Here is a 7,357-nt window from a genome sequence, read left to right as displayed (position 1 = left end):
GAAAATACATTGTTGATTTTACAAGCAATGAAAATTGTAGGCTTGCATTTCTTGGGCAGGATCTTACCCTCCATCAAACATGCACGTAGTAATGGTTCCCAGGAACTTCTTGGTTATGTTATCAAAAGAATTGTGCACAAACTAAAAAAGAACTTAGCAAATTAACAGTTATTTCTTTTTTTCCTATATGGTTAACTTTAAATTACTAGTATTTGATAAAAGTATTTTACATACTTTACCATTTTACCCCAAGGTAAATTAATTTGCTTTGATTTTTAAATTACTAAAGTTGCATTAGCAAGAAAAATAAATGCTTCAGTGTACTTGGGAATTCTGATATTCCTTAATCACGTAAGGAAATAAAATTAAATGTTTACTTTGTTTGTCAACTCTCTGCATAATATTAATTTAATTAATTTAATATTAATTAAATTAAAAGTTTATATTAATGATTAAAATGTATTTAATAAAAGTATTTTGGCAAAAATTGCATTGATATTATACTATTTTAATTGACATCACTTTTAATGTTAATTATTAGTTACAAGAATAATAAGAAAGTGTGTATATACACATGTATGTATGTCTACATGTAATTGACTATGTTTATACAGGTGATTTTATATCTGCTCAACATTATATATTTGACACTTTTTTAGGATTTATAGTTCATAATAATGAAATGATTACAGAACTACAATTACCAGTGAATTTATGGTAGAAAATTTTCCTTTGAAGAATAGCATTTTTGTCCATTCATTCTTTAAAATATCAGTTATTTTTTTTGCCTCCAAATTCTTACCTTCAAAATATAAAACATGCTGGATGTCAAGTGCTTATGTGATCAAATTTCAATTTGTCATTGCAGTTTTATACCAACCATTTTCAGTATTACCTTCTCTTCATTGTTCACAGCAAATAGCAGTGCGCTTTTATTATGGCATAATTTAAAAAGTCCATTAATACTATTATCAAACATTGAAAACAGTTTCTTCCATATAGGAAAAATAATGTAGAGAAGTACTGTAGTCGCCTTTGAATTGTATGACTCATGAAAATGTAAGAACTAAGTAATACCTTCTGAAGAAGCTAGTTTTAACAGTAATGACTTTCATTTATAAGAAGTGGTGCAAAAAGCCTGTACAATCCATTTAAACCATACGTCAACTTTAAATAAATTTTATAAAAAGCATTTTAAAATAAGCAATTTTCTACATAAATCATCCCAGTTGTTTAGCTCTATCTTATTCTTTTAAAAATTTACTGCTATATCTCTACTATACATAAGCAAAGCAGTACCTAGTATTAAGAAATAGCATAAGAAATGGATTTAGTCTTTCACGTCTTTTATATATATCTTGTAAAGTCTTCTTTAAATCATGACTTATTCAGAATTATGTTGCAAAACACCACAAAATTCCAAGAACAAATATCAAATTGAGTTCTTTTGATAATAGTCTATTGAATTCCATTGTTGGAGCTTTTCTAAAAAATGCACCTTAAAAATTATGATAGTTGAAAAAAAAGTCAATTAAAATTCTGCTCTATCAACAAAAGCATGTAGCATTCATGCTAGTAGTATAATATCAAAATATTTAATTATGAATAGGACATATATGTCAACCCTGGCGCATAGTAAATGTCAACAATGCTAATAGAATGATCAATAAATGAAAAATGAATAAACAAATAATCAATAAATAAGAAAGGAAATACATATTGTAATCCTCATCAAATTACCTTTTGTCAAGAAAATCTATCTTTTTATGTATCCTTCCTTTTTGCAATGGTAAGTTTTTATGACATTTTATATATTGCAAATTCGTTTCCATTAACTTAATCAGATACCGAAAATCTTAAATACAGCAGTTTTCATCTAATATATACATATATAATATATATAATATATATAATATATAATTGACAGTTAAGTAGTAAAATAACTTCCCTAAAATAAAATATTAATACATAAGAACGTAGGTCTTTTCTATGACCATCCGTTTTATCCAGAGTAAAGGAGTAAAATGTTGATAGAGCAGCTATTATGTGCTAGTATCCCAATGGCCCTCAATGTCTCCCTTTGACATAAAACTTGAAACAATCCAAGATAAGAATCAGATCCCTTATTTCATCATTTCATGAATGCAGATATAGTGAGGGAATTTCCCAGTGTCATCCAATTAGTGATTAACTCAGATCCCTATGTCTCCCAATTCCTTAAGATGACAGCACACTCTTAAAGGAAAAGTCCCTATCTTTCCACTTCAACAAGATGATGTAGGGGAGGAGAAATTATTTTCCCTCTACCTTTTAGGCTCTTGGCTGAGACACCCCTTATAATAAAAAACATATTAATAAGAGAAAACAACAAAAGTTTCATAACATGTATATCTCCTCTCTATATAGGAGAGACCCAGAAAAACAGAGTAACTCCCCCAATGGCCCAAGCATCACCATCTTCAATTAAACACAAAAGACTTTGGGGGTGGGACGGGGGAGTACAGTAATGGATGGTTACCAGGAAAGGCACCGTTACAAGAATATGATGATTGTGCAGTTCAATGTCCTATCATGTTAAGCGTCTATTGACAGAGCTGATTCAGAGTGTTCAAGCAGAGATTGAGACTGCCTGTTGGAAATGCCGTGGGCAAAAGCCCAACCCAATGCTAGATGCTGTCTATAGTCCTTTCCAAAGCAAATACCACATACTTTTTTCTCACAATTTCCATTCCTCATCTATTGGTTTTACATATTGAAGAAATACAATTCCTAAAATAATCCTTTGGATGATTTAAAAATTGCTGTGTAAACCTCTTTTCCTCTCCATTCTCAGTATGCATTTAACCATCTCTATTTCCTTCCAGTATTTCTTCACAATTCTGGGCTCCCCCCTCTAGATTTACTCCAGGAAATTGTGAGATGAACATAGGTCTCTGCTAGAATTTCGTGGAAATGACTAAAATAAAAGGGAATGAGTTTTTTAACTCAAGATTTTGAAACTCTTCAACATTTGCTCTTCAGATAAACTTTTCCTTACTAAATTATTAATTAGTAAGCCAAACCCTACCACTTTCAGTGCTTCAAATCACCTGATTAGCTCTCTGCACTTCTCATTACCTCAAATAATCTTGTGTTTGTCTTCATTTGCTTCTGTGTTTCATCTCTGGTCTCCTTTGATATGCAAATTATGTATAGGAAGTGATCTGATTTTCTCACTTCTGTGAATTTAGCACCAATATGTCTACTTGAAACACATCAACATTAAATACATATTTACTAAATAATGATATCTACTAACAAGACATGATCACACACTACCACAATACAGGAGTTTATGTATTAGGCGCTACAAACAAAATAGGGAAATGGCAGCTTTTTACAATTTTCTGAGCAAGGAATGAAACATTTGAGCTGTACTACTATTTATGAAACCAGTTTAAATGCAGAATGGCCTTAATCTGCACCAGAGTAGAGGACAGTCTGCTGCAGCAAGGAATAGTATTGAGTTTGCTGCTTAAAAGAAGGCTAAATATTAAATACAGCTTTTGTGAAGAAAGCAATAGTAAGATAATAAAGATATGCCCAACAGAGAGCTGAACAAGCACGAGAACTCACTGAGTTTAATAGCAAGAATTGTTAGTAAACCTCCTTTCATTCATTTATTAAACATTCATTACATGCCTCCTTTAAACTGTCTTGACCAATTTCTTTTTTCTTTTTTAGAGGTTTAAATCTATATTCAAATGGTCCCTCTCATTGCGGGGCCAATATCCTTAAAGATAAGGGTATTAAAAAACTTTCTATTGTGCAAAAAACATATAGCAGACGCTATATCATTTTCTTTGTAAAAGGTCTGATAGCTATGAATGATTACTAAATAACTTTATATACTGTATTTTTCACAAGTGTATAAAATTTTAGTGAGTTTATTCTCTAAATATTTTACAAACTCTAAAGTAGAAACCCTTGTTATAATAATTTAGCTGTACAGTTTTCTTTGAACATAATGTATGTATTTGAAGGCTCCCATAAATCAAATTTATCAGTGCTCTGCTATGTGATGTATGTTTACTATTTTATAACACCCAAGCAAAGGAAACTCACTCAGGTGTCTCTCTCTCCCTATCTCTCTCTCTATCTTTCTCTCTGTCAAATGCTTTAGGAAATATGAAAAAAAAAGTTTTTATATATTCCTTAACGTGTATGCTATCAACAAGAATTTGGAAAATCATTTTACTAGGAGAAATAGACAAAAACAGTGAATATAATTTGGAAAAAAACAGATGACAGAACAGGAAGGTTGAGAATATTTCAAAGTAGATGAAAGGGAAAAAAAACAACAACAACAACAACAAAATTAAAGGTCCTCCTGATGGGTGGAGATAATGCTCTGGTGTGAATATGAAGTAAAAAAGTTAATTTTCTCTCTGGACCCAGATATTCTGATACCCTGTCTTCTTTTCATAGCACACAATTTATGAACAATTTAAGGTTTTATAAAGTTTTCTGCTGCTAATTACTCAGAGCTTGTTTTTGTAAACCTTGGGCCCCTCTGAAAGGAACGTAAGGAGCTGTTTTACCCAATTTGGCCCTTATTGCTTCTGAGCACATCTCTCCTCTTACCCATATCCACACACCTTCCCAGCACACTGGCCTTCTTGACGTTCCTGGTCCATGAGAACCAGGCCCCATGGTACTTTCCCTCTGTCTGGAATACTCCTCTGCCAGATAGCTACATGGCTTACTGATTGTCTTACCTGGGGCTTCACCCATAAACAGAGACTGAGACCAGCAAAAGGAGTGAGAGAGTGGAAAGGTTAGATAGGAAAGGAAGAAAGCACAAACAAGAGTGCACCATCAGAGTTGCCTCTGATGGCAGTGGGCCCATTCTTTCAGGCCCTGCCAACAAGCATTCAGAAGGCCTCCCGGAACAAGTTGTCAAGTCAGTAGCTGCAAGACCCTGCCTCTGATTGATTGAGCCCCTGCTATGAAGGAAAAGGCCATAGTGTAGAAAGCAGAATGACTCAACGACTCATATTCTAGATGGGATGCTATTATCCACAGTGAGTCCGCCCTTGCAGAAAAGTGTCCACCACAGTTACAGCAAAAATCAGAAATGGGCCAGAGGCCTCTCTTCTCCAGCACCCTTCAGTTATTTGTTCACGTCAAACCACCTCTGTTAAAATCTCCATGTCTCCAACTTCTTGCTCTGCGCTCTTTCCCCACTGTTTTCCTCTATATCACATCACCATTTGATATTTACCAGTGACCTGACAACTTTGGGAGTTTGGAGGAGGGGTGGTCCTGGCTATGTATAGGCACTAAAGGGGTGCATTTGTAGAGAATTAAAGACATTAATAAACCCACTAAAGTCTTTTTGCTTTTCATTATCACCATGTACTACCTATTGTAAACATCATTGATAAATATATATTTTCTCTAGGGGAACTGACCACCCCACACAGCATGGCTTCCCTTGATATATTGATTTATTCATTTAAATCTTCCTCACTCATCAAAATAAAATTTTTATGAAGACAGATTTTTTTTTTGGCTATTTTTTTCATTAAAGTAACCTTAATGCTTGAATGTGTGTCTGTATACACCACACACACACACACACACACACACACATATATATACACACAGACATATATGTATATGTATGTCTGTGTGTATATATATGTATATACATATATGTATATATGTGTATATATGTATATGTATGTCTGTGTGTATATATATTACCCTCAAGCACTAAGGTTACATATATATGAATGTATATATATACGTGTGTGTATATATATATGGCCTTTAGACACATGCTCATGTTTCTCATAATTATAAACAAAATTCAATCAGTTTAAAAAAATTTATAAGTACCAAAAGCAAACTAAAATAATTCAATCTAACTCTTTCTTGCACTAGTGGTCAAATAAAAACAATAATTTTAAAATACAGTAATTGAAATGTAAGTGTCTGGTGAGATATGTCCCCAAAACAACAATAATGCAAAGAAATTTTAAGCTCTTTCATTATTGGTATTTTATCTTGCAATTATGAGATGATATATAGATAAATTTCCAATGGAAGAAAAGTGATACACATATAAACTCAAAAAGTTAAGTAAAAATTCTACAACTTAACTTTGAATTAGAAATATTGTTATGCAAATGTTATGAATATCTCTTTAAAATATTTGCTACTTCTGCTTAGAAAAAAGCCTACAGGAATGACCAGCCTACAAGCAATAGCAATCCTAGTTGGTTATTAGTAGAAAACATTGATTAATAAATGTGAGCAACCCACTGTATTTAACATTAGCCAACCAAGCTAATTTAAAATCTCAAAGCTATGTTTTCATTTTAAAATCAATAATGATGAGTTAACTTTATGGACATTGAGTTCAAAACTTCTTGTATTCTGAATATCCACTGTGATTTTGAACCATCTTCAAATCTTCCATGTTTGCACAAATATTTACAATCAATTTCAATGAGGTCAATATGCAAAGTTCTTGGAATATAAAAGTGCAAAAGACGTATGTTGCTGCCTTGGATCTCACAATTAACTGACATTTGCCTCTATTTTATCAGTGAAATCCAGCTGGAGCGTCCAGTAATAGCAATTATCCCCAAACTCAATATTTCTACATGTGTAGGACTTATCTTTGGCTTTAAAAAATAAATACAAGCTAATGAATGAAAAGAGCACTTAGTTTTTGCTCTAAATAATAATCTAATATTGTGACAAGTGTAATCCTTACTTGCTTTTAAAATAACCATTGTCACACTAGGGAAATATATACTTATTTTAACATGTTGTTATTAAATAGAACATTTTTGCAGTTCCAAACTCATGGAGTTGATTTGAAACTACTAGTTTATAGGTTATGGAAATCAGTATTATTGCCTGAACACACACAATGTGTTGTTAATAGGAGGTATCCTGTTGCTTTAAAATAGGAACAGAAAAAAAAAGTCCATAAAGCATAAAAAGATAGAAGACCTTATTATTACATCTGCTAATAGGTGTACCTACATCTCAATTTGTTTCATATCATAAAAAGACATAAAATTCTAGCTTTTCATGCTTATTGAAGTGAAATACAAAGTACTTTTTAAAAATTCTCTGAGAAGTAAGATGAAACACTTTATATAAAAACAGAGTAGATTGAGGAGACCCAAGATGGCATAGGAGAGAAACACTGTGCCTGTGTCCTTCTGTAAATGCATTAAATTACAACTAAATAATAGAAAAATCAACCTGGAGAACCATCTGAAGTCCAGCCAAACAGAAGCCCTATATAAACTAAAAATATAAAGAAGACTCCATGTCGAGACTGGTGGGAATGCAG

Source organism: Rhinolophus ferrumequinum, chromosome 4, assembly GCF_004115265.2.
Source record: "Rhinolophus ferrumequinum isolate MPI-CBG mRhiFer1 chromosome 4, mRhiFer1_v1.p, whole genome shotgun sequence".
Classification (NCBI taxonomy): domain Eukaryota; kingdom Metazoa; phylum Chordata; class Mammalia; order Chiroptera; family Rhinolophidae; genus Rhinolophus; species Rhinolophus ferrumequinum.
The sequence above is the reverse complement of the archived record's forward strand: the minus strand, read 5'-3'. Positions refer to the sequence as shown.